General features: G+C 47.2%; 19 non-coding genes across 19 annotated transcripts; all 19 read left to right on the forward strand.

Annotated features, from left to right (window-relative positions):
* The first annotated feature begins 27 nt into the window (after positions 1 to 27).
* On the forward strand, positions 28 to 99 carry trnad-guc (transfer RNA aspartic acid (anticodon GUC)). Its single transcript has one exon. It is a non-coding gene; the product is annotated as a tRNA-Asp (tRNA).
* Positions 100 to 1,741: 1,642 nt separating this feature from the next.
* Positions 1,742 to 1,813, forward strand: trnad-guc (transfer RNA aspartic acid (anticodon GUC)). The gene has a single exon. It is a non-coding gene; the product is annotated as a tRNA-Asp (tRNA).
* Positions 1,814 to 4,312: 2,499 nt separating this feature from the next.
* Positions 4,313 to 4,384, forward strand: trnad-guc (transfer RNA aspartic acid (anticodon GUC)). The gene has a single exon. It is a non-coding gene; the product is annotated as a tRNA-Asp (tRNA).
* Positions 4,385 to 5,746: 1,362 nt separating this feature from the next.
* On the forward strand, positions 5,747 to 5,818 carry trnad-guc (transfer RNA aspartic acid (anticodon GUC)). The gene has a single exon. It is a non-coding gene; the product is annotated as a tRNA-Asp (tRNA).
* Positions 5,819 to 6,323: 505 nt separating this feature from the next.
* On the forward strand, positions 6,324 to 6,395 carry trnad-guc (transfer RNA aspartic acid (anticodon GUC)). Its single transcript has one exon. It is a non-coding gene; the product is annotated as a tRNA-Asp (tRNA).
* Positions 6,396 to 7,180: 785 nt separating this feature from the next.
* Positions 7,181 to 7,252, forward strand: trnad-guc (transfer RNA aspartic acid (anticodon GUC)). The gene has a single exon. It is a non-coding gene; the product is annotated as a tRNA-Asp (tRNA).
* Positions 7,253 to 8,037: 785 nt separating this feature from the next.
* Positions 8,038 to 8,109, forward strand: trnad-guc (transfer RNA aspartic acid (anticodon GUC)). Its single transcript has one exon. It is a non-coding gene; the product is annotated as a tRNA-Asp (tRNA).
* Positions 8,110 to 9,751: 1,642 nt separating this feature from the next.
* On the forward strand, positions 9,752 to 9,823 carry trnad-guc (transfer RNA aspartic acid (anticodon GUC)). Its single transcript has one exon. It is a non-coding gene; the product is annotated as a tRNA-Asp (tRNA).
* A 1,362-nt stretch (positions 9,824 to 11,185) lies between these two features.
* On the forward strand, positions 11,186 to 11,257 carry trnad-guc (transfer RNA aspartic acid (anticodon GUC)). Its single transcript has one exon. It is a non-coding gene; the product is annotated as a tRNA-Asp (tRNA).
* Positions 11,258 to 12,042: 785 nt separating this feature from the next.
* On the forward strand, positions 12,043 to 12,114 carry trnad-guc (transfer RNA aspartic acid (anticodon GUC)). Its single transcript has one exon. It is a non-coding gene; the product is annotated as a tRNA-Asp (tRNA).
* Positions 12,115 to 13,756: 1,642 nt separating this feature from the next.
* On the forward strand, positions 13,757 to 13,828 carry trnad-guc (transfer RNA aspartic acid (anticodon GUC)). The gene has a single exon. It is a non-coding gene; the product is annotated as a tRNA-Asp (tRNA).
* Positions 13,829 to 15,190: 1,362 nt separating this feature from the next.
* trnad-guc (transfer RNA aspartic acid (anticodon GUC)) lies at positions 15,191 to 15,262 on the forward strand. Its single transcript has one exon. It is a non-coding gene; the product is annotated as a tRNA-Asp (tRNA).
* Positions 15,263 to 16,047: 785 nt separating this feature from the next.
* trnad-guc (transfer RNA aspartic acid (anticodon GUC)) lies at positions 16,048 to 16,119 on the forward strand. Its single transcript has one exon. It is a non-coding gene; the product is annotated as a tRNA-Asp (tRNA).
* A 1,642-nt stretch (positions 16,120 to 17,761) lies between these two features.
* Positions 17,762 to 17,833, forward strand: trnad-guc (transfer RNA aspartic acid (anticodon GUC)). The gene has a single exon. It is a non-coding gene; the product is annotated as a tRNA-Asp (tRNA).
* A 1,362-nt stretch (positions 17,834 to 19,195) lies between these two features.
* trnad-guc (transfer RNA aspartic acid (anticodon GUC)) lies at positions 19,196 to 19,267 on the forward strand. Its single transcript has one exon. It is a non-coding gene; the product is annotated as a tRNA-Asp (tRNA).
* A 785-nt stretch (positions 19,268 to 20,052) lies between these two features.
* On the forward strand, positions 20,053 to 20,124 carry trnad-guc (transfer RNA aspartic acid (anticodon GUC)). Its single transcript has one exon. It is a non-coding gene; the product is annotated as a tRNA-Asp (tRNA).
* A 1,642-nt stretch (positions 20,125 to 21,766) lies between these two features.
* Positions 21,767 to 21,838, forward strand: trnad-guc (transfer RNA aspartic acid (anticodon GUC)). Its single transcript has one exon. It is a non-coding gene; the product is annotated as a tRNA-Asp (tRNA).
* Positions 21,839 to 23,200: 1,362 nt separating this feature from the next.
* On the forward strand, positions 23,201 to 23,272 carry trnad-guc (transfer RNA aspartic acid (anticodon GUC)). Its single transcript has one exon. It is a non-coding gene; the product is annotated as a tRNA-Asp (tRNA).
* Positions 23,273 to 24,057: 785 nt separating this feature from the next.
* trnad-guc (transfer RNA aspartic acid (anticodon GUC)) lies at positions 24,058 to 24,129 on the forward strand. Its single transcript has one exon. It is a non-coding gene; the product is annotated as a tRNA-Asp (tRNA).
* The last annotated feature ends 362 nt before the right edge of the window (positions 24,130 to 24,491 follow it).

The following is a 24,491-nucleotide window of genomic DNA, read 5'->3' on the forward strand; positions in this document are numbered from 1 at the left end:
ACCTGCCAATTAAATATACTCAAGGAGTCCTCGTTAGTATAGTGGACAGTATCTCTGCTTGTCACGCAGAAGACCAGGGTTCGATTCCCTGACGGGGAGTTTCTTGTTAATAAGCCACGAATAAATCTGTTGGCTTCATCAGAGAGTTGAATTTTGCAGAAACTAGACGAGTGGTCTTTAATGACCAATCGAGAGAAGATATTCCGCTGCAGAGTAAACCAAAAAAAAAACGATATTGTTTCCGCCCAGTTTCGAACTGGGGACCTTTCGCGTGTGAGGCGAACGTGATGACCACTACACCACGGAAACGGCGGCTTGTTTGGCATTGGGCATATGGCCCTCTGCTCTTTGCAGATGATCTTGGTCTGACGGCTTCATCAGGAGTTGACTTTGATCACAATGAAAGAGTTTGAAGACATTTGTAAAGAGGTTGGGATGGAAGTCAGCTCCTACATACATGTACAAGGGCGTGGTTCTCAGCCAAGGAGTGGAGAAAAGCTCAACGTCAGCCTGGAGTGTTTCCGCCCAGTTTCGAACTGGGGACCTTTCGCGTGTGAGGCGAACGTGATGACCACTACACCACGGAAACGGCGGCTTGTTTGGCATTGGGCATATGGCCCTCTGCTCTTTGCAGATGATCTTGGTCTGACGGCTTCATCAGGAGTTGACTTTGATCACAATGAAAGAGTTTGAAGACATTTGTAAAGAGGTTGGGATGGAAGTCAGCTCCTACATACATGTACGAGACCGTGGTTCTCAGCCAAGGAGTGGAGAAATTCTCAACGTTGGCCCGGAGTGATGTTCATCCCCAATAATACAGAATTATAGTGCATACCTCCTCTTAACCACGGCCAGATACCTGCCAATTAAATATACTCAAGGAGTCCCCTTTAGTATAGTGGACAGTATCTCTGCTTGTCACGCAGAAGACCAGGGTTCGATTCCCTGACGGGGAGTTTCTTGTTAATAAGCCACGAATAAATCTGTTGGCTTCATCAGAGAGTTGAATTTTGCAGAAACTAGACGAGTGGTCTTTAATGACCAATCGAGAGAAGATATTCCGCTGCAGAGTAAACCAAAAAAAAAACGATATTGTTTCCGCCCAGTTTCGAACTGGGGACCTTTCGCGTGTGAGGCGAACGTGATGACCACTACACCACGGAAACGGCGGCTTGTTTGGCATTGGGCATATGGCCCTCTGCTCTTTGCAGATGATCTTGGTCTGACGGCTTCATCAGGAGTTGACTTTGATCACAATGAAAGAGTTTGAAGACATTTGTAAAGAGGTTGGGATGGAAGTCAGCTCCTACATACATGTACAAGGGCGTGGTTCTCAGCCAAGGAGTGGAGAAAAGCTCAACGTCAGCCTGGAGTGTTTCCGCCCAGTTTCGAACTGGGGACCTTTCGCGTGTGAGGCGAACGTGATGACCACTACACCACGGAAACGGCGGCTTGTTTGGCATTGGGCATATGGCCCTCTGCTCTTTGCAGATGATCTTGGTCTGACGGCTTCATCAGGAGTTGACTTTGATCACAATGAAAGAGTTTGAAGACATTTGTAAAGAGGTTGGGATGGAAGTCAGCTCCTACATACATGTACGAGACCGTGGTTCTCAGCCAAGGAGTGGAGAAATTCTCAACGTTGGCCCGGAGTGATGTTCATCCCCAATAATACAGAATTATAGTGCATACCTCCTCTTAACCCCGGCCAGATACCTGCCAATTAAATATACTCAAGGAGTCCTCGTTAGTATAGTGGACAGTATCTCTGCTTGTCACGCAGAAGACCAGGGTTCGATTCCCTGACGGGGAGTTTCTTGTTAATAAGCCACGAATAAATCTGTTGGCTTCATCAGAGAGTTGAATTTTGCAGAAACTAGACGAGTGGTCTTTAATGACCAATCGAGAGAAGATATTCCGCTGCAGAGTAAACCAAAAAAAAAACGATATTGTTTCCGCCCAGTTTCGAACTGGGGACCTTTCGCGTGTGAGGCGAACGTGATGACCACTACACCACGGAAACGGCGGCTTGTTTGGCATTGGGCATATGGCCCTCTGCTCTTTGCAGATGATCTTGGTCTGACGGCTTCATCAGGAGTTGACTTTGATCACAATGAAAGAGTTTGAAGACATTTGTAAAGAGGTTGGGATGGAAGTCAGCTCCTACATACATGTACAAGGGCGTGGTTCTCAGCCAAGGAGTGGAGAAAAGCTCAACGTCAGCCTGGAGTGTTTCCGCCCAGTTTCGAACTGGGGACCTTTCGCGTGTGAGGCGAACGTGATGACCACTACACCACGGAAACGGCGGCTTGTTTGGCATTGGGCATATGGCCCTCTGCTCTTTGCAGATGATCTTGGTCTGACGGCTTCATCAGGAGTTGACTTTGATCACAATGAAAGAGTTTGAAGACATTTGTAAAGAGGTTGGGATGGAAGTCAGCTCCTACATACATGTACGAGACCGTGGTTCTCAGCCAAGGAGTGGAGAAATTCTCAACGTTGGCCCGGAGTGATGTTCATCCCCAATAATACAGAATTATAGTGCATACCTCCTCTTAACCACGGCCAGATACCTGCCAATTAAATATACTCAAGGAGTCCCCTTTAGTATAGTGGACAGTATCTCTGCTTGTCACGCAGAAGACCAGGGTTCGATTCCCTGACGGGGAGTTTCTTGTTAATAAGCCACGAATAAATCTGTTGGCTTCATCAGAGAGTTGAATTTTGCAGAAACTAGACGAGTGGTCTTTAATGACCAATCGAGAGAAGATATTCCGCTGCAGAGTAAACCAAAAAAAAAACGATATTGTTTCCGCCCAGTTTCGAACTGGGGACCTTTCGCGTGTGAGGCGAACGTGATGACCACTACACCACGGAAACGGCGGCTTGTTTGGCATTGGGCATATGGCCCTCTGCTCTTTGCAGATGATCTTGGTCTGACGGCTTCATCAGGAGTTGACTTTGATCACAATGAAAGAGTTTGAAGACATTTGTAAAGAGGTTGGGATGGAAGTCAGCTCCTACATACATGTACAAGGGCGTGGTTCTCAGCCAAGGAGTGGAGAAAAGCTCAACGTCAGCCTGGAGTGTTTCCGCCCAGTTTCGAACTGGGGACCTTTCGCGTGTGAGGCGAACGTGATGACCACTACACCACGGAAACGGCGGCTTGTTTGGCATTGGGCATATGGCCCTCTGCTCTTTGCAGATGATCTTGGTCTGACGGCTTCATCAGGAGTTGACTTTGATCACAATGAAAGAGTTTGAAGACATTTGTAAAGAGGTTGGGATGGAAGTCAGCTCCTACATACATGTACGAGACCGTGGTTCTCAGCCAAGGAGTGGAGAAATTCTCAACGTTGGCCCGGAGTGATGTTCATCCCCAATAATACAGAATTATAGTGCATACCTCCTCTTAACCACGGCCAGATACCTGCCAATTAAATATACTCAAGGAGTCCCCTTTAGTATAGTGGACAGTATCTCTGCTTGTCACGCAGAAGACCAGGGTTCGATTCCCTGACGGGGAGTTTCTTGTTAATAAGCCACGAATAAATCTGTTGGCTTCATCAGAGAGTTGAATTTTGCAGAAACTAGACGAGTGGTCTTTAATGACCAATCGAGAGAAGATATTCCGCTGCAGAGTAAACCAAAAAAAAAACGATATTGTTTCCGCCCAGTTTCGAACTGGGGACCTTTCGCGTGTGAGGCGAACGTGATGACCACTACACCACGGAAACGGCGGCTTGTTTGGCATTGGGCATATGGCCCTCTGCTCTTTGCAGATGATCTTGGTCTGACGGCTTCATCAGGAGTTGACTTTGATCACAATGAAAGAGTTTGAAGACATTTGTAAAGAGGTTGGGATGGAAGTCAGCTCCTACATACATGTACAAGGGCGTGGTTCTCAGCCAAGGAGTGGAGAAAAGCTCAACGTCAGCCTGGAGTGTTTCCGCCCAGTTTCGAACTGGGGACCTTTCGCGTGTGAGGCGAACGTGATGACCACTACACCACGGAAACGGCGGCTTGTTTGGCATTGGGCATATGGCCCTCTGCTCTTTGCAGATGATCTTGGTCTGACGGCTTCATCAGGAGTTGACTTTGATCACAATGAAAGAGTTTGAAGACATTTGTAAAGAGGTTGGGATGGAAGTCAGCTCCTACATACATGTACGAGACCGTGGTTCTCAGCCAAGGAGTGGAGAAATTCTCAACGTTGGCCCGGAGTGATGTTCATCCCCAATAATACAGAATTATAGTGCATACCTCCTCTTAACCCCGGCCAGATACCTGCCAATTAAATATACTCAAGGAGTCCTCGTTAGTATAGTGGACAGTATCTCTGCTTGTCACGCAGAAGACCAGGGTTCGATTCCCTGACGGGGAGTTTCTTGTTAATAAGCCACGAATAAATCTGTTGGCTTCATCAGAGAGTTGAATTTTGCAGAAACTAGACGAGTGGTCTTTAATGACCAATCGAGAGAAGATATTCCGCTGCAGAGTAAACCAAAAAAAAACCGATATTGTTTCCGCCCAGTTTCGAACTGGGGACCTTTCGCGTGTGAGGCGAACGTGATGACCACTACACCACGGAAACGGCGGCTTGTTTGGCATTGGGCATATGGCCCTCTGCTCTTTGCAGATGATCTTGGTCTGACGGCTTCATCAGGAGTTGACTTTGATCACAATGAAAGAGTTTGAAGACATTTGTAAAGAGGTTGGGATGGAAGTCAGCTCCTACATACATGTACAAGGGCGTGGTTCTCAGCCAAGGAGTGGAGAAAAGCTCAACGTCAGCCTGGAGTGTTTCCGCCCAGTTTCGAACTGGGGACCTTTCGCGTGTGAGGCGAACGTGATGACCACTACACCACGGAAACGGCGGCTTGTTTGGCATTGGGCATATGGCCCTCTGCTCTTTGCAGATGATCTTGGTCTGACGGCTTCATCAGGAGTTGACTTTGATCACAATGAAAGAGTTTGAAGACATTTGTAAAGAGGTTGGGATGGAAGTCAGCTCCTACATACATGTACGAGACCGTGGTTCTCAGCCAAGGAGTGGAGAAATTCTCAACGTTGGCCCGGAGTGATGTTCATCCCCAATAATACAGAATTATAGTGCATACCTCCTCTTAACCACGGCCAGATACCTGCCAATTAAATATACTCAAGGAGTCCCCTTTAGTATAGTGGACAGTATCTCTGCTTGTCACGCAGAAGACCAGGGTTCGATTCCCTGACGGGGAGTTTCTTGTTAATAAGCCACGAATAAATCTGTTGGCTTCATCAGAGAGTTGAATTTTGCAGAAACTAGACGAGTGGTCTTTAATGACCAATCGAGAGAAGATATTCCGCTGCAGAGTAAACCAAAAAAAAAACGATATTGTTTCCGCCCAGTTTCGAACTGGGGACCTTTCGCGTGTGAGGCGAACGTGATGACCACTACACCACGGAAACGGCGGCTTGTTTGGCATTGGGCATATGGCCCTCTGCTCTTTGCAGATGATCTTGGTCTGACGGCTTCATCAGGAGTTGACTTTGATCACAATGAAAGAGTTTGAAGACATTTGTAAAGAGGTTGGGATGGAAGTCAGCTCCTACATACATGTACGAGACCGTGGTTCTCAGCCAAGGAGTGGAGAAATTCTCAACGTTGGCCCGGAGTGATGTTCATCCCCAATAATACAGAATTATAGTGCATACCTCCTCTTAACCCCGGCCAGATACCTGCCAATTAAATATACTCAAGGAGTCCTCGTTAGTATAGTGGACAGTATCTCTGCTTGTCACGCAGAAGACCAGGGTTCGATTCCCTGACGGGGAGTTTCTTGTTAATAAGCCACGAATAAATCTGTTGGCTTCATCAGAGAGTTGAATTTTGCAGAAACTAGACGAGTGGTCTTTAATGACCAATCGAGAGAAGATATTCCGCTGCAGAGTAAACCAAAAAAAAAACGATATTGTTTCCGCCCAGTTTCGAACTGGGGACCTTTCGCGTGTGAGGCGAACGTGATGACCACTACACCACGGAAACGGCGGCTTGTTTGGCATTGGGCATATGGCCCTCTGCTCTTTGCAGATGATCTTGGTCTGACGGCTTCATCAGGAGTTGACTTTGATCACAATGAAAGAGTTTGAAGACATTTGTAAAGAGGTTGGGATGGAAGTCAGCTCCTACATACATCTACGAGACCGTGGTTCTCAGCCAAGGAGTGGAGAAATTCTCAACGTTGGCCCGGAGTGATGTTCATCCCCAATAATACAGAATTATAGTGCATACCTCCTCTTAACCCCGGCCAGATACCTGCCAATTAAATATACTCAAGGAGTCCTCGTTAGTATAGTGGACAGTATCTCTGCTTGTCACGCAGAAGACCAGGGTTCGATTCCCTGACGGGGAGTTTCTTGTTAATAAGCCACGAATAAATCTGTTGGCTTCATCAGAGAGTTGAATTTTGCAGAAACTAGACGGGTGGTCTTTAATGACCAATCGAGAGAAGATATTCCGCTGCAGAGTAAACCAAAAAAAAACCGATATTGTTTCCGCCCAGTTTCGAACTGGGGACCTTTCGCGTGTGAGGCGAACGTGATGACCACTACACCACGGAAACGGCGGCTTGTTTGGCATTGGGCATATGGCCCTCTGCTCTTTGCAGATGATCTTGGTCTGACGGCTTCATCAGGAGTTGACTTTGATCACAATGAAAGAGTTTGAAGACATTTGTAAAGAGGTTGGGATGGAAGTCAGCTCCTACATACATGTACAAGGGCGTGGTTCTCAGCCAAGGAGTGGAGAAAAGCTCAACGTCAGCCTGGAGTGTTTCCGCCCAGTTTCGAACTGGGGACCTTTCGCGTGTGAGGCGAACGTGATGACCACTACACCACGGAAACGGCGGCTTGTTTGGCATTGGGCATATGGCCCTCTGCTCTTTGCACATGATCTTGGTCTGACGGCTTCATCAGGAGTTGACTTTGATCACAATGAAAGAGTTTGAAGACATTTGTAAAGAGGTTGGGATGGAAGTCAGCTCCTACATACATGTACGAGACCGTGGTTCTCAGCCAAGGAGTGGAGAAATTCTCAACGTTGGCCCGGAGTGATGTTCATCCCCAATAATACAGAATTATAGTGCATACCTCCTCTTAACCCCGGCCAGATACCTGCCAATTAAATATACTCAAGGAGTCCTCGTTAGTATAGTGGACAGTATCTCTGCTTGTCACGCAGAAGACCAGGGTTCGATTCCCTGACGGGGAGTTTCTTGTTAATAAGCCACGAATAAATCTGTTGGCTTCATCAGAGAGTTGAATTTTGCAGAAACTAGACGAGTGGTCTTTAATGACCAATCGAGAGAAGATATTCCGCTGCAGAGTAAACCAAAAAAAAACCGATATTGTTTCCGCCCAGTTTCGAACTGGGGACCTTTCGCGTGTGAGGCGAACGTGATGACCACTACACCACGGAAACGGCGGCTTGTTTGGCATTGGGCATATGGCCCTCTGCTCTTTGCAGATGATCTTGGTCTGACGGCTTCATCAGGAGTTGACTTTGATCACAATGAAAGAGTTTGAAGACATTTGTAAAGAGGTTGGGATGGAAGTCAGCTCCTACATACATGTACAAGGGCGTGGTTCTCAGCCAAGGAGTGGAGAAAAGCTCAACGTCAGCCTGGAGTGTTTCCGCCCAGTTTCGAACTGGGGACCTTTCGCGTGTGAGGCGAACGTGATGACCACTACACCACGGAAACGGCGGCTTGTTTGGCATTGGGCATATGGCCCTCTGCTCTTTGCAGATGATCTTGGTCTGACGGCTTCATCAGGAGTTGACTTTGATCACAATGAAAGAGTTTGAAGACATTTGTAAAGAGGTTGGGATGGAAGTCAGCTCCTACATACATGTACGAGACCGTGGTTCTCAGCCAAGGAGTGGAGAAATTCTCAACGTTGGCCCGGAGTGATGTTCATCCCCAATAATACAGAATTATAGTGCATACCTCCTCTTAACCCCGGCCAGATACCTGCCAATTAAATATACTCAAGGAGTCCTCGTTAGTATAGTGGACAGTATCTCTGCTTGTCACGCAGAAGACCAGGGTTCGATTCCCTGACGGGGAGTTTCTTGTTAATAAGCCACGAATAAATCTGTTGGCTTCATCAGAGAGTTGAATTTTGCAGAAACTAGACGAGTGGTCTTTAATGACCAATCGAGAGAAGATATTCCGCTGCAGAGTAAACCAAAAAAAAAACGATATTGTTTCCGCCCAGTTTCGAACTGGGGACCTTTCGCGTGTGAGGCGAACGTGATGACCACTACACCACGGAAACGGCGGCTTGTTTGGCATTGGGCATATGGCCCTCTGCTCTTTGCAGATGATCTTGGTCTGACGGCTTCATCAGGAGTTGACTTTGATCACAATGAAAGAGTTTGAAGACATTTGTAAAGAGGTTGGGATGGAAGTCAGCTCCTACATACATGTACAAGGGCGTGGTTCTCAGCCAAGGAGTGGAGAAAAGCTCAACGTCAGCCTGGAGTGTTTCCGCCCAGTTTCGAACTGGGGACCTTTCGCGTGTGAGGCGAACGTGATGACCACTACACCACGGAAACGGCGGCTTGTTTGGCATTGGGCATATGGCCCTCTGCTCTTTGCAGATGATCTTGGTCTGACGGCTTCATCAGGAGTTGACTTTGATCACAATGAAAGAGTTTGAAGACATTTGTAAAGAGGTTGGGATGGAAGTCAGCTCCTACATACATGTACGAGACCGTGGTTCTCAGCCAAGGAGTGGAGAAATTCTCAACGTTGGCCCGGAGTGATGTTCATCCCCAATAATACAGAATTATAGTGCATACCTCCTCTTAACCACGGCCAGATACCTGCCAATTAAATATACTCAAGGAGTCCCCTTTAGTATAGTGGACAGTATCTCTGCTTGTCACGCAGAAGACCAGGGTTCGATTCCCTGACGGGGAGTTTCTTGTTAATAAGCCACGAATAAATCTGTTGGCTTCATCAGAGAGTTGAATTTTGCAGAAACTAGACGAGTGGTCTTTAATGACCAATCGAGAGAAGATATTCCGCTGCAGAGTAAACCAAAAAAAAAACGATATTGTTTCCGCCCAGTTTCGAACTGGGGACCTTTCGCGTGTGAGGCGAACGTGATGACCACTACACCACGGAAACGGCGGCTTGTTTGGCATTGGGCATATGGCCCTCTGCTCTTTGCAGATGATCTTGGTCTGACGGCTTCATCAGGAGTTGACTTTGATCACAATGAAAGAGTTTGAAGACATTTGTAAAGAGGTTGGGATGGAAGTCAGCTCCTACATACATGTACAAGGGCGTGGTTCTCAGCCAAGGAGTGGAGAAAAGCTCAACGTCAGCCTGGAGTGTTTCCGCCCAGTTTCGAACTGGGGACCTTTCGCGTGTGAGGCGAACGTGATGACCACTACACCACGGAAACGGCGGCTTGTTTGGCATTGGGCATATGGCCCTCTGCTCTTTGCAGATGATCTTGGTCTGACGGCTTCATCAGGAGTTGACTTTGATCACAATGAAAGAGTTTGAAGACATTTGTAAAGAGGTTGGGATGGAAGTCAGCTCCTACATACATGTACGAGACCGTGGTTCTCAGCCAAGGAGTGGAGAAATTCTCAACGTTGGCCCGGAGTGATGTTCATCCCCAATAATACAGAATTATAGTGCATACCTCCTCTTAACCCCGGCCAGATACCTGCCAATTAAATATACTCAAGGAGTCCTCGTTAGTATAGTGGACAGTATCTCTGCTTGTCACGCAGAAGACCAGGGTTCGATTCCCTGACGGGGAGTTTCTTGTTAATAAGCCACGAATAAATCTGTTGGCTTCATCAGAGAGTTGAATTTTGCAGAAACTAGACGAGTGGTCTTTAATGACCAATCGAGAGAAGATATTCCGCTGCAGAGTAAACCAAAAAAAAAACGATATTGTTTCCGCCCAGTTTCGAACTGGGGACCTTTCGCGTGTGAGGCGAACGTGATGACCACTACACCACGGAAACGGCGGCTTGTTTGGCATTGGGCATATGGCCCTCTGCTCTTTGCAGATGATCTTGGTCTGACGGCTTCATCAGGAGTTGACTTTGATCACAATGAAAGAGTTTGAAGACATTTGTAAAGAGGTTGGGATGGAAGTCAGCTCCTACATACATGTACAAGGGCGTGGTTCTCAGCCAAGGAGTGGAGAAAAGCTCAACGTCAGCCTGGAGTGTTTCCGCCCAGTTTCGAACTGGGGACCTTTCGCGTGTGAGGCGAACGTGATGACCACTACACCACGGAAACGGCGGCTTGTTTGGCATTGGGCATATGGCCCTCTGCTCTTTGCAGATGATCTTGGTCTGACGGCTTCATCAGGAGTTGACTTTGATCACAATGAAAGAGTTTGAAGACATTTGTAAAGAGGTTGGGATGGAAGTCAGCTCCTACATACATGTACGAGACCGTGGTTCTCAGCCAAGGAGTGGAGAAATTCTCAACGTTGGCCCGGAGTGATGTTCATCCCCAATAATACAGAATTATAGTGCATACCTCCTCTTAACCACGGCCAGATACCTGCCAATTAAATATACTCAAGGAGTCCCCTTTAGTATAGTGGACAGTATCTCTGCTTGTCACGCAGAAGACCAGGGTTCGATTCCCTGACGGGGAGTTTCTTGTTAATAAGCCACGAATAAATCTGTTGGCTTCATCAGAGAGTTGAATTTTGCAGAAACTAGACGAGTGGTCTTTAATGACCAATCGAGAGAAGATATTCCGCTGCAGAGTAAACCAAAAAAAAAACGATATTGTTTCCGCCCAGTTTCGAACTGGGGACCTTTCGCGTGTGAGGCGAACGTGATGACCACTACACCACGGAAACGGCGGCTTGTTTGGCATTGGGCATATGGCCCTCTGCTCTTTGCAGATGATCTTGGTCTGACGGCTTCATCAGGAGTTGACTTTGATCACAATGAAAGAGTTTGAAGACATTTGTAAAGAGGTTGGGATGGAAGTCAGCTCCTACATACATGTACGAGACCGTGGTTCTCAGCCAAGGAGTGGAGAAATTCTCAACGTTGGCCCGGAGTGATGTTCATCCCCAATAATACAGAATTATAGTGCATACCTCCTCTTAACCCCGGCCAGATACCTGCCAATTAAATATACTCAAGGAGTCCTCGTTAGTATAGTGGACAGTATCTCTGCTTGTCACGCAGAAGACCAGGGTTCGATTCCCTGACGGGGAGTTTCTTGTTAATAAGCCACGAATAAATCTGTTGGCTTCATCAGAGAGTTGAATTTTGCAGAAACTAGACGAGTGGTCTTTAATGACCAATCGAGAGAAGATATTCCGCTGCAGAGTAAACCAAAAAAAAAACGATATTGTTTCCGCCCAGTTTCAAACTGGGGACCTTTCGCGTGTGAGGCGAACGTGATGACCACTACACCACGGAAACGGCGGCTTGTTTGGCATTGGGCATATGGCCCTCTGCTCTTTGCAGATGATCTTGGTCTGACGGCTTCATCAGGAGTTGACTTTGATCACAATGAAAGAGTTTGAAGACATTTGTAAAGAGGTTGGGATGGAAGTCAGCTCCTACATACATGTACAAGGGCGTGGTTCTCAGCCAAGGAGTGGAGAAAAGCTCAACGTCAGCCTGGAGTGTTTCCGCCCAGTTTCGAACTGGGGACCTTTCGCGTGTGAGGCGAACGTGATGACCACTACACCACGGAAACGGCGGCTTGTTTGGCATTGGGCATATGGCCCTCTGCTCTTTGCAGATGATCTTGGTCTGACGGCTTCATCAGGAGTTGACTTTGATCACAATGAAAGAGTTTGAAGACATTTGTAAAGAGGTTGGGATGGAAGTCAGCTCCTACATACATGTACGAGACCGTGGTTCTCAGCCAAGGAGTGGAGAAATTCTCAACGTTGGCCCGGAGTGATGTTCATCCCCAATAATACAGAATTATAGTGCATACCTCCTCTTAACCCCGGCCAGATACCTGCCAATTAAATATACTCAAGGAGTCCTCGTTAGTATAGTGGACAGTATCTCTGCTTGTCACGCAGAAGACCAGGGTTCGATTCCCTGACGGGGAGTTTCTTGTTAATAAGCCACGAATAAATCTGTTGGCTTCATCAGAGAGTTGAATTTTGCAGAAACTAGACGAGTGGTCTTTAATGACCAATCGAGAGAAGATATTCCGCTGCAGAGTAAACCAAAAAAAAAACGATATTGTTTCCACCCAGTTTCGAACTGGGGACCTTTCGCGTGTGAGGCGAACGTGATGACCACTACACCACGGAAACGGCGGCTTGTTTGGCATTGGGCATATGGCCCTCTGCTCTTTGCAGATGATCTTGGTCTGACGGCTTCATCAGGAGTTGACTTTGATCACAATGAAAGAGTTTGAAGACATTTGTAAAGAGGTTGGGATGGAAGTCAGCTCCTACATACATGTACAAGGGCGTGGTTCTCAGCCAAGGAGTGGAGAAAAGCTCAACGTCAGCCTGGAGTGTTTCCGCCCAGTTTCGAACTGGGGACCTTTCGCGTGTGAGGCGAACGTGATGACCACTACACCACGGAAACGGCGGCTTGTTTGGCATTGGGCATATGGCCCTCTGCTCTTTGCAGATGATCTTGGTCTGACGGCTTCATCAGGAGTTGACTTTGATCACAATGAAAGAGTTTGAAGACATTTGTAAAGAGGTTGGGATGGAAGTCAGCTCCTACATACATGTACGAGACCGTGGTTCTCAGCCAAGGAGTGGAGAAATTCTCAACGTTGGCCCGGAGTGATGTTCATCCCCAATAATACAGAATTATAGTGCATACCTCCTCTTAACCACGGCCAGATACCTGCCAATTAAATATACTCAAGGAGTCCCCTTTAGTATAGTGGACAGTATCTCTGCTTGTCACGCAGAAGACCAGGGTTCGATTCCCTGACGGGGAGTTTCTTGTTAATAAGCCACGAATAAATCTGTTGGCTTCATCAGAGAGTTGAATTTTGCAGAAACTAGACGAGTGGTCTTTAATGACCAATCGAGAGAAGATATTCCGCTGCAGAGTAAACCAAAAAAAAAACGATATTGTTTCCGCCCAGTTTCGAACTGGGGACCTTTCGCGTGTGAGGCGAACGTGATGACCACTACACCACGGAAACGGCGGCTTGTTTGGCATTGGGCATATGGCCCTCTGCTCTTTGCAGATGATCTTGGTCTGACGGCTTCATCAGGAGTTGACTTTGATCACAATGAAAGAGTTTGAAGACATTTGTAAAGAGGTTGGGATGGAAGTCAGCTCCTACATACATGTACAAGGGCGTGGTTCTCAGCCAAGGAGTGGAGAAAAGCTCAACGTCAGCCTGGAGTGTTTCCGCCCAGTTTCGAACTGGGGACCTTTCGCGTGTGAGGCGAACGTGATGACCACTACACCACGGAAACGGCGGCTTGTTTGGCATTGGGCATATGGCCCTCTGCTCTTTGCAGATGATCTTGGTCTGACGGCTTCATCAGGAGTTGACTTTGATCACAATGAAAGAGTTTGAAGACATTTGTAAAGAGGTTGGGATGGAATTCAGCTCCTACATACATGTACGAGACCGTGGTTCTCAGCCAAGGAGTGGAGAAATTCTCAACGTTGGCCCGGAGTGATGTTCATCCCCAATAATACAGAATTATAGTGCATACCTCCTCTTAACCCCGGCCAGATACCTGCCAATTAAATATACTCAAGGAGTCCTCGTTAGTATAGTGGACAGTATCTCTGCTTGTCACGCAGAAGACCAGGGTTCGATTCCCTGACGGGGAGTTTCTTGTTAATAAGCCACGAATAAATCTGTTGGCTTCATCAGAGAGTTGAATTTTGCAGAAACTAGACGAGTGGTCTTTAATGACCAATCGAGAGAAGATATTCCGCTGCAGAGTAAACCAAAAAAAAAACGATATTGTTTCCGCCCAGTTTCGAACTGGGGACCTTTCGCGTGTGAGGCGAACGTGATGACCACTACACCACGGAAACGGCGGCTTGTTTGGCATTGGGCATATGGCCCTCTGCTCTTTGCAGATGATCTTGGTCTGACGGCTTCATCAGGAGTTGACTTTGATCACAATGAAAGAGTTTGAAGACATTTGTAAAGAGGTTGGGATGGAAGTCAGCTCCTACATACATGTACAAGGGCGTGGTTCTCAGCCAAGGAGTGGAGAAAAGCTCAACGTCAGCCTGGAGTGTTTCCGCCCAGTTTCGAACTGGGGACCTTTCGCGTGTGAGGCGAACGTGATGACCACTACACCACGGAAACGGCGGCTTGTTTGGCATTGGGCATATGGCCCTCTGCTCTTTGCAGATGATCTTGGTCTGACGGCTTCATCAGGAGTTGACTTTGATCACAATGAAAGAGTTTGAAGACATTTGTAAAGAGGTTGGGATGGAAGTCAGCTCCTACATACATGTACGAGACCGTGGTTCTCAGCCAAGGAGTGGAGAAATTCTCAACGTTGGCCCGGAGTGATGTTCATCCCCAATAATACAGAATTATAGTGCATACCTCCTCTTAACCACGGCCAGATACCTGCCAATTAAATATACTCAAGGAGTCCCCTTTAGTATAGTGGACAGTATCTCTGCTTGTCACGCAGAAGACCAGGGTTCGATTCCCTGACGGGGAGTTTCTTGTTAATAAGCCACGAATAAATCTGTTGGCTTCATCAGAGAGTTGAATTTTGCAGAAACTAGACGAGTGGTCTTTAATGACCAATCGAGAGAAGATATTCCGCTGCAGAGTAAACCAAAAAAAAAACGATATTGTTTCCGCCCAGTTTCGAACTGGGGACCTTTCGCGTGTGAGGCGAACGTGATGACCACTACACCACGGAAACGGCGGCTTGTTTGGCATTGGGCATATGGCCCTCTGCTCTTTGCAGATGATCTTGGTCTGACGGCTTCATCAGGAGTTGACTTTGATCACAATGAAAGAGTTTGAAGACATTTGTAAAGAGGTTGGGATGGAAGTCAGCTCCTACATACATGTACGAGACCGTGGTTCTCAGCCAAGGAGTGGAGAAATTCTCAACGTTGGCCCGGAGTGATGTTCATCCCCAATAATACAGAATTATAGTGCATACCTCCTCTTAACCCCGGCCAGATACCTGCCAATTAAATATACTCAAGGAGTCCTCGTTAGTATAGTGGACAGTATCTCTGCTTGTCACGCAGAAGACCAGGGTTCGATTCCCTGACGGGGAGTTTCTTGTTAATAAGCCACGAATAAATCTGTTGGCTTCATCAGAGAGTTGAATTTTGCAGAAACTAGACGAGTGGTCTTTAATGACCAATCGAGAGAAGATATTCCGCTGCAGAGTAAACCAAAAAAAAAACGATATTGTTTCCGCCCAGTTTCAAACTGGGGACCTTTCGCGTGTGAGGCGAACGTGATGACCACTACACCACGGAAACGGCGGCTTGTTTGGCATTGGGCATATGGCCCTCTGCTCTTTGCAGATGATCTTGGTCTGACGGCTTCATCAGGAGTTGACTTTGATCACAATGAAAGAGTTTGAAGACATTTGTAAAGAGGTTGGGATGGAAGTCAGCTCCTACATACATGTACAAGGGCGTGGTTCTCAGCCAAGGAGTGGAGAAAAGCTCAACGTCAGCCTGGAGTGTTTCCGCCCAGTTTCGAACTGGGGACCTTTCGCGTGTGAGGCGAACGTGATGACCACTACACCACGGAAACGGCGGCTTGTTTGGCATTGGGCATATGGCCCTCTGCTCTTTGCAGATGATCTTGGTCTGACGGCTTCATCAGGAGTTGACTTTGATCACAATGAAAGAGTTTGAAGACATTTGTAAAGAGGTTGGGATGGAAGTCAGCTCCTACATACATGTACGAGACCGTGGTTCTCAGCCAAGGAGTGGAGAAATTCTCAACGTTGGCCCGGAGTGATGTTCATCCCCAATAATACAGAATTATAGTGCATACCTCCTCTTAACCCCGGCCAGATACCTGCCAATTAAATATACTCACGGAGTCCTCGTTAGTATAGTGGACAGTATCTCTGCTTGTCACGCAGAAGACCAGGGTTCGATTCCCTGACGGGGAGTTTCTTGTTAATAAGCCACGAATAAATCTGTTGGCTTCATCAGAGAGTTGAATTTTGCAGAAACTAGACGAGTGGTCTTTAATGACCAATCGAGAGAAGATATTCCGCTGCAGAGTAAACCAAAAAAAAAACGATATTGTTTCCGCCCAGTTTCGAACTGGGGACCTTTCGCGTGTGAGGCGAACGTGATGACCACTACACCACGGAAACGGCGGCTTGTTTGGCATTGGGCATATGGCCCTCTGCTCTTTGCAGATGATCTTGGTCTGACGGCTTCATCAGGAGTTGACTTTGATCACAATGAAAGAGTTTGAAGACATTTGTAAAGAGGTTGGGATGGAAGTCAGCTCCTACATACATGTACAAGGGCGTGGTTCTCAGCCAAGGAGTGGAGAAAAGCTCAACGTCAGCCTGGAGTGTTTCCGCCCAGTTTCGAACTGGGGACCTTTCGCGTGTGAGGCGAACGTGATGACCACTACACCACGGAAACGGCGGCTTGTTTGGCATTGGGCATATGGCCCTCTGCTCTTTGCAGATGATCTTGGTCTGACGGCTTCATCAGGAGTTGACTTTGATCACAATGAAAGAGTTTGAAGACATTTGTAAAGAGGTTGGGATGGAAGTCAGCTCCTACATACATGTACGAGACCGTGGTTCTCAGCCAAGGAGTGGAGAAATTCTCAACGTTGGCCCGGAGTGATGTTCATCCCCAATAATACAGAATTATAGTGCATACCTCCTCTTAACCACGGCCAGATACCTGCCAATTAAATATACTCAAGGAGTCCCCTTTAGTATAGTGGACAGTATCTCTGCTTGTCACGCAGAAGACCAGGGTTCGATTCCCTGACGGGGAGTTTCTTGTTAATAAGCCACGAATAAATCTGTTGGCTTCATCAGAGAGTTGAATTTTGCAGAAACTAGACGAGTGGTCTTTAATGACCAATCGAGAGAAGATATTCCGCTGCAGAGTAAACCAAAAAAAAAACGATATTGTTTCCGCCCAGTTTCGAACTGGGGACCTTTCGCGTGTGAGGCAAACGTGATGACCACTACACCACGGAAACGGCGGCTTGTTTGGCATTGGGCATATGGCCCTCTGCTCTTTGCAGATGATCTTGGTCTGACGGCTTCATCAGGAGTTGACTTTGATCACAATGAAAGAGTTTGAAGACATTTGTAAAGAGGTTGGGATGGAAGTCAGCTCCTACATACATGTACAAGGGCGTGGTTCTCAGCCAAGGAGTGGAGAAAAGCTCAACGTCAGCCTGGAGTGTTTCCGCCCAGTTTCGAACTGGGGACCTTTCGCGTGTGAGGCGAACGTGATGACCACTACACCACGGAAACGGCGGCTTGTTTGGCATTGGGCATATGGCCCTCTGCTCTTTGCAGATGATCTTGGTCTGACGGCTTCATCAGGAGTTGACTTTGATCACAATGAAAGAGTTTGAAGACATTTGTAAAGAGGTTGGGATGGAATTCAGCTCCTACATACATGTACGAGACCGTGGTTCTCAGCCAAGGAGTGGAGAAATTCTCAACGTTGGCCCGGAGTGATGTTCATCCCCAATAATACAGAATTATAGTGCATACCTCCTCTTAACCCCGGCCAGATACCTGCCAATTAAATATACTCAAGGAGTCCTCGTTAGTATAGTGGACAGTATCTCTGCTTGTCACGCAGAAGACCAGGGTTCGATTCCCTGACGGGGAGTTTCTTGTTAATAAGCCACGAATAAATCTGTTGGCTTCATCAGAGAGTTGAATTTTGCAGAAACTAGACGAGTGGTCTTTAATGACCAATCGAGAGAAGATATTCCGCTGCAGAGTAAACCAAAAAAAAAACGATATTGTTTCCGCCCAGTTTCGAACTGGGGACCTTTCGCGTGTGAGGCGAACGTGATGACCACTACACCACGGAAACGGCGGCTTGTTTGGCATTGGGCATATGGCCCTCTGCTCTTTGCAGATGATCTTGGTCTGACGGCTTCATCAGGAGTTGACTTTGATCACAATGAAAGAGTTTGAAGACATTTGTAAAGAGGTTGGGATGGAAGTCAGCTCCTACATACATGTACAAGGGCGTGGTTCTCAGCCAAGGAGTGGAGAAAAGCTCAACGTCAGCCTGGAGTGTTTCCGCCCAGTTTCGAACTGGGGACCTTTCGCGTGTGAGGCGAACGTGATGACCACTACACCACGGAAACGGCGGCTTGTTTGGCATTGGGCATATGGCCCTCTGCTCTTTGCAGATGATCTTGGTCTGACGGCTTCATCAGGAGTTGACTTTGATCACAATGAAAGAGTTTGAAGACATTTGTAAAGAGGTTGGGATGGAAGTCAGCTCCTACATACATGTACGAGACCGTGGTTCTCAGCCAAGGAGTGGAGAAATTCTCAACGTTGGCCCGGAGTGATGTTCATCCCCAATAATACAGAATTATAGTGCATACCTCCTCTTAACCACGGCCAGATACCTGCCAATTAAATATACTCAAGGAGTCCCCTTTAGTATAGTGGACAGTATCTCTGCTTGTCACGCAGAAGACCAGGGTTCGATTCCCTGACGGGGAGTTTCTTGTTAATAAGCCACGAATAAATCTGTTGGCTTCATCAGAGAGTTGAATTTTGCAGAAACTAGACGAGTGGTCTTTAATGACCAATCGAGAGAAGATATTCCGCTGCAGAGTAAACCAAAAAAAAAACGATATTGTTTCCGCCCAGTTTCGAACTGGGGACCTTTCGCGTGTGAGGCGAACGTGATGACCACTACACCACGGAAACGGCGGCTTGTTTGGCATTGGGCATATGGCCCTCTGCTCTTTGCAGATGATCTTGGTCTGACGGCTTCATCAGGAGTTGACTTTGATCACAATGAAAGAGTTTGAAGACATTTGTAAAGAGGTTGGGATGGAAGTCAGCTCCTACATACATGTACGAGACCGTGGTTCTCAGCCAAGGAGTGGAGAAATTCTCAACGTTGGCCCGGAGTGATGTTCATCCCCAATAATACAGAATTATAGTGCATACCTCCTCTTAACCCCGGCCAGATACCTGCCAATTAAATATACTCAAGGAGTCCTCGTTAGTATAGTGGACAGTATCTCTGCTTGTCACGCAGAAGACCAGGGTTCGATTCCCTGACGGGGAGTTTCTTGTTAATAAGCCACGAATAAATCTGTTGGCTTCATCAGAGAGTTGAATTTTGCAGAAACTAGACGAGTGGTCTTTAATGACCAATCGAGAGAAGATATTCCGCTGCAGAGTAAACCAAAAAAAAAACGATATTGTTTCCGCCCAGTTTCAAACTGGGGACCTTTCGCGTGTGAGGCGAACGTGATGACCACTACACCACGGAAACGGCGGCTTGTTTGGCATTGGGCATATGGCCCTCTGCTCTTTGCAGATGATCTTGGTCTGACGGCTTCATCAGGAGTTGACTTTGATCACAATGAAAGAGTTTGAAGACATTTGTAAAGAGGTTGGGATGGAAGTCAGCTCCTACATACATGTACAAGGGCGTGGTTCTCAGCCAAGGAGTGGAGAAAAGCTCAACGTCAGCCTGGAGTGTTTCCGCCCAGTTTCGAACTGGGGACCTTTCGCGTGTGAGGCGAACGTGATGACCACTACACCACGGAAACGGCGGCTTGTTTGGCATTGGGCATATGGCCCTCTGCTCTTTGCAGATGATCTTGGTCTGACGGCTTCATCAGGAGTTGACTTTGATCACAATGAAAGAGTTTGAAGACATTTGTAAAGAGGTTGGGATGGAAGTCAGCTCCTACATACATGTACGAGACCGTGGTTCTCAGCCAAGGAGTGGAGAAATTCTCAACGTTGGCCCGGAGTGATGTTCATCCCCAATAATACAGAATTATAGTGCATACCTCCTCTTAACCCCGGCCAGATACCTGCCAATTAAATATACTCAAGGAGTCCTCGTTAGTATAGTGGACAGTATCTCTGCTTGTCACGCAGAAGACCAGGGTTCGATTCCCTGACGGGGAGTTTCTTGTTAATAAGCCACGAATAAATCTGTTGGCTTCATCAGAGAGTTGAATTTTGCAGAAACTAGACGAGTGGTCTTTAATGACCAATCGAGAGAAGATATTCCGCTGCAGAGTAAACCAAAAAAAAAACGATATTGTTTCCGCCCAGTTTCGAACTGGGGACCTTTCGCGTGTGAGGCGAACGTGATGACCACTACACCACGGAAACGGCGGCTTGTTTGGCATTGGGCATATGGCCCTCTGCTCTTTGCAGATGATCTTGGTCTGACGGCTTCATCAGGAGTTGACTTTGATCACAATGAAAGAGTTTGAAGACATTTGTAAAGAGGTTGGGATGGAAGTCAGCTCCTACATACATGTACAAGGGCGTGGTTCTCAGCCAAGGAGTGGAGAAAAGCTCAACGTCAGCCTGGAGTGTTTCCGCCCAGTTTCGAACTGGGGACCTTTCGCGTGTGAGGTGAACGTGATGACCACTACACCACGGAAACGGCGGCTTGTTTGGCATTGGGCATATGGCCCTCTGCTCTTTGCAGATGATCTTGGTCTGACGGCTTCATCAGGAGTTGACTTTGATCACAATGAAAGAGTTTGAAGACATTTGTAAAGAGGTTGGGATGGAAGTCAGCTCCTACATACATGTACGAGACCGTGGTTCTCAGCCAAGGAGTGGAGAAATTCTCAACGTTGGCCCGGAGTGATGTTCATCCCCAATAATACAGAATTATAGTGCATACCTCCTCTTAACCACGGCCAGATACCTGCCAATTAAATATACTCAAGGAGTCCCCTTTAGTATAGTGGACAGTATCTCTGCTTGTCACGCAGAAGACCAGGGTTCGATTCCCTGACGGGGAGTTTCTTGTTAATAAGCCACGAATAAATCTGTTGGCTTCATCAGAGAGTTGAATTTTGCAGAAACTAGACGAGTGGTCTTTAATGACCAATCGAGAGAAGATATTCCGCTGCAGAGTAAACCAAAAAAAAAACGATATTGTTTCCGCCCAGTTTCGAACTGGGGACCTTTCGCGTGTGAGGCGAACGTGATGACCACTACACCACGGAAACGGCGGCTTGTTTGGCATTGGGCATATGGCCCTCTGCTCTTTGCAGATGATCTTGGTCTGACGGCTTCATCAGGAGTTGACTTTGATCACAATGAAAGAGTTTGAAGACATTTGTAAAGAGGTTGGGATGGAAGTCAGCTCCTACATACATGTACAAGGGCGTGGTTCTCAGCCAAGGAGTGGAGAAAAGCTCAACGTCAGCCTGGAGTGTTTCCGCCCAGTTTCGAACTGGGGACCTTTCGCGTGTGAGGCGAACGTGATGACCACTACACCACGGAAACGGCGGCTTGTTTGGCATTGGGCATATGGCCCTCTGCTCTTTGCAGATGATCTTGGTCTGACGGCTTCATCAGGAGTTGACTTTGATCACAATGAAAGAGTTTGAAGACATTTGTAAAGAGGTTGGGATGGAATTCAGCTCCTACATACATGTACGAGACCGTGGTTCTCAGCCAAGGAGTGGAGAAATTCTCAACGTTGGCCCGGAGTGATGTTCATCCCCAATAATACAGAATTATAGTGCATACCTCCTCTTAACCCCGGCCAGATACCTGCCAATTAAATATACTCAAGGAGTCCTCGTTAGTATAGTGGACAGTATCTCTGCTTGTCACGCAGAAGACCAGGGTTCGATTCCCTGACGGGGAGTTTCTTGTTAATAAGCCACGAATAAATCTGTTGGCTTCATCAGAGAGTTGAATTTTGCAGAAACTAGACGAGTGGTCTTTAATGACCAATCGAGAGAAGATATTCCGCTGCAGAGTAAACCAAAAAAAAAACGATATTGTTTCCGCCCAGTTTCGAACTGGGGACCTTTCGCGTGTGAGGCGAACGTGATGACCACTACACCACGGAAACGGCGGCTTGTTTGGCATTGGGCATATGGCCCTCTGCTCTTTGCAGATGATCTTGGTCTGACGGCTTCATCAGGAGTTGACTTTGATCACAATGAAAGAGTTTGAAGACATTTGTAAAGAGGTTGGGATGGAAGTCAGCTCCTACATACATGTACAAGGGCGTGGTTCTCAGCCAAGGAGTGGAGAAAAGCTCAACGTCAGCCTGGAGTGTTTCCGCCCAGTTTCGAACTGGGGACCTTTCGCGTGTGAGGCGAACGTGATGACCACTACACCACGGAAACGGCGGCTTGTTTGGCATTGGGCATATGGCCCTCTGCTCTTTGCAGATGATCTTGGTCTGACGGCTTCATCAGGAGTTGACTTTGATCACAATGAAAGAGTTTGAAGACATTTGTAAAGAGGTTGGGATGGAAGTCAGCTCCTACATACATGTACGAGACCGTGGTTCTCAGCCAAGGAGTGGAGAAATTCTCAACGTTGGCCCGGAGTGATGTTCATCCCCAATAATACAGAATTATAGTGCATACCTCCTCTTAACCACGGCCAGATACCTGCCAATTAAATATACTCAAGGAGTCCCCTTTAGTATAGTGGACAGTATCTCTGCTTGTCACGCAGAAGACCAGGGTTCGATTCCCTGACGGGGAGTTTCTTGTTAATAAGCCACGAATAAATCTGTTGGCTTCATCAGAGAGTTGAATTTTGCAGAAACTAGACGAGTGGTCTTTAATGACCAATCGAGAGAAGATATTCCGCTGCAGAGTAAACCAAAAAAAAAACGATATTGTTTCCGCCCAGTTTCGAACTGGGGACCTTTCGCGTGTGAGGCGAACGTGATGACCACTACACCACGGAAACGGCGGCTTGTTTGGCATTGGGCATATGGCCCTCTGCTCTTTGCAGATGATCTTGGTCTGACGGCTTCATCAGGAGTTGACTTTGATCACAATGAAAGAGTTTGAAGACATTTGTAAAGAGGTTGGGATGGAAGTCAGCTCCTACATACATGTACGAGACCGTGGTTCTCAGCCAAGGAGTGGAGAAATTCTCAACGTTGGCCCGGAGTGATGTTCATCCCCAATAATACAGAATTATAGTGCATACCTCCTCTTAACCCCGGCCAGATACCTGCCAATTAAATATACTCAAGGAGTCCTCGTTAGTATAGTGGACAGTATCTCTGCTTGTCACGCAGAAGACCAGGGTTCGATTCCCTGACGGGGAGTTTCTTGTTAATAAGCCACGAATAAATCTGTTGGCTTCATCAGAGAGTTGAATTTTGCAGAAACTAGACGAGTGGTCTTTAATGACCAATCGAGAGAAGATATTCCGCTGCAGAGTAAACCAAAAAAAAAACGATATTGTTTCCGCCCAGTTTCAAACTGGGGACCTTTCGCGTGTGAGGCGAACGTGATGACCACTACACCACGGAAACGGCGGCTTGTTTGGCATTGGGCATATGGCCCTCTGCTCTTTGCAGATGATCTTGGTCTGACGGCTTCATCAGGAGTTGACTTTGATCACAATGAAAGAGTTTGAAGACATTTGTAAAGAGGTTGGGATGGAAGTCAGCTCCTACATACATGTACAAGGGCGTGGTTCTCAGCCAAGGAGTGGAGAAAAGCTCAACGTCAGCCTGGAGTGTTTCCGCCCAGTTTCGAACTGGGGACCTTTCGCGTGTGAGGCGAACGTGATGACCACTACACCACGGAAACGGCGGCTTGTTTGGCATTGGGCATATGGCCCTCTGCTCTTTGCAGATGATCTTGGTCTGACGGCTTCATCAGGAGTTGACTTTGATCACAATGAAAGAGTTTGAAGACATTTGTAAAGAGGTTGGGATGGAAGTCAGCTCCTACATACATGTACGAGACCGTGGTTCTCAGCCAAGGAGTGGAGAAATTCTCAACGTTGGCCCGGAGTGATGTTCATCCCCAATAATACAGAATTATAGTGCATACCTCCTCTTAACCCCGGCCAGATACCTGCCAATTAAGTATACTCAAGGAGTCCTCGTTAGTATAGTGGACAGTATCTCTGCTTGTCACGCAGAAGACCAGGGTTCGATTCCCTGACGGGGAGTTTCTTGTTAATAAGCCACGAATAAATCTGTTGGCTTCATCAGAGAGTTGAATTTTGCAGAAACTAGACGAGTGGTCTTTAATGACCAATCGAGAGAAGATATTCCGCTGCAGAGTAAACCAAAAAAAAAACGATATTGTTTCCGCCCAGTTTCGAACTGGGGACCTTTCGCGTGTGAGGCGAACGTGATGACCACTACACCACGGAAACGGCGGCTTGTTTGGCATTGGGCATATGGCCCTCTGCTCTTTGCAGATGATCTTGGTCTGACGGCTTCATCAGGAGTTGACTTTGATCACAATGAAAGAGTTTGAAGACATTTGTAAAGAGGTTGGGATGGAAGTCAGCTCCTACATACATGT

This window comes from Pungitius pungitius, unplaced genomic scaffold (assembly GCF_949316345.1).
Source record: "Pungitius pungitius unplaced genomic scaffold, fPunPun2.1 scaffold_25, whole genome shotgun sequence".
Taxonomy (NCBI): Eukaryota; Metazoa; Chordata; class Actinopteri; order Perciformes; family Gasterosteidae; genus Pungitius; species Pungitius pungitius.